The sequence below is a fragment of the Carlito syrichta genome, unplaced genomic scaffold (assembly GCF_000164805.1).
Source record: "Carlito syrichta isolate Samal-C Ts95f unplaced genomic scaffold, Tarsius_syrichta-2.0.1 Scaffold297556, whole genome shotgun sequence".
In the NCBI taxonomy this organism is placed as follows: domain Eukaryota; kingdom Metazoa; phylum Chordata; class Mammalia; order Primates; family Tarsiidae; genus Carlito; species Carlito syrichta.
In genome coordinates, this window is record NW_007241652.1 from 343,526 (window position 1) to 345,317 (window position 1,792).

Here is a 1,792-nt window from a genome sequence, read left to right on the forward strand (position 1 = left end):
GGGGTGACCGGGAGCAGCCACTGCACTCCAGTCTGGGTGACTGAGTGAGACTCTAACTCGGAAAAAAAAAAGAGAGAGAGAAAAAAAAAAGAAATACATTTCACAGGGCTATAGTAGCCATAGATAGTGATGTCTCTGGGCAAAGTAAATTGAAAGCCTTCTGTAAAGAATTGACCGTCCTAGATGCCATTAAGAACATTTGTGATTCATAGAAAGAGGTCAAAACATCAACAGGAGTTTAGAAGAAGCTGATTCTAAAGTTCATGAATAACTTGGAAAGGTTCAAGACTTCAGTGGAGAAAGTAACTGCAGACAGGGTGGAAAGAGCAAGAGTACTAGAATTAGAAGTGGAGCCTGAAGATAGGATTGAATTGCTGCAATCTCATGATAAGAAGTTGCTTCCTATGAATGAGCAAAGAAAGTGGTTTCTTGAGATAGAATCTACGGCTGGTGAAGATGCTGTGAACATCGTTGAATGACAACAAAGAATTTAGAATATTCCATAAACTTAGTTGACAAAGCGGCAGCAGGGTTTGAGAGGATCGACTCCAATTTGGAAAGATGTTCTACTGTGGGTAGAAGCATTACATCAAGAAGCATTACATGCTACAAAGAAATCGTTCATGAAACAAAGTGTCAATCAGTGCAGCAAACTTCAGTGTTGTCTTATTTTAAGAAATCTCCACAGCCATGCCAGTCTTCCACAACCCCCAGCCTGGTCAATCAGCAGCCATCAAACATCAAAGCAAGATTCTCCATGGCAAAAGGATTACAATTTGCTGAAAGCTTGGATGATTGTTAGCATTTTTTTAGCAGTATTTTTAAATTAAGGTACAAGTGGGAGCCCCCAAAATTGGAATTTATTTATTAAAAATTGTGTGTTTATTCTTACATGTTTAAACTTCAATCACCTTCAAAGTCATCTTCATTGGATGCACTACACCTAACGAGATGCTTTTCTCACTGCTCAAGACTGTTTTTGAACTCATCGATTTTGATGCCTTTTAGTGCTTCTGCTGTTTGTGTGTTTCACCTCTTCTACATCAGCAAAACGTTTCTTTTTGAGGACTTTTTTCCATTCTGGAAACAAACAAACAAAAAGTCACTCAGGGTGAGATCAGATGAATAAGGAGGGTCAGGCATGGGGTCATGCCATTTATGGTAAAAAACTGCTGAACACTCGGCATGGCGTGGACAGGTGTGCTCTTAAATCACCCACCATGAAATGGGCAAATGTGTTCAAAGATTCTTAAAAAAAAAAAATTTACAAAGTCAAACACAGCCTCTCACAGCAACACTAGCTGGTACATTGATGCCAGTGGGTTCCTAGAACACTTACCTAGTGGGGGAAGCCTGTACTAAATAATAATAATAATAATTCCATTTTTGGAGTCCCCTGATATATAACTTTTTTTAGATATGCTACTACTGCATACTTTATAAACTATAGTATAGTGTAAACATAACTTTTTTTTTCAAGTTAAAGTCTCACTCTGTTGCCCAGGCTGGAGTGCTGTGGCACGCTCACAGCCACCCCAACATCGATCTGCTGGGCTCCAGCAATCCTTTCGCCTCAACCGTCTATGTAGCCGGAATTACAGGCGCACGCTACCATGCCCTGTTAATTTTTTGATTTATTATAGAGACAAGGTCTCACCATGTTGCCCAGGCTAGTCTTGAACCCATGGACTCAGGCAATCCTCTTACCTCAGTCTCCCAAAGTGCTGGGATTACAGGCTTGAGCCACCTTGCAAGCCCTAAGCATAACGTTTATATGCACTGGGAAACCAAA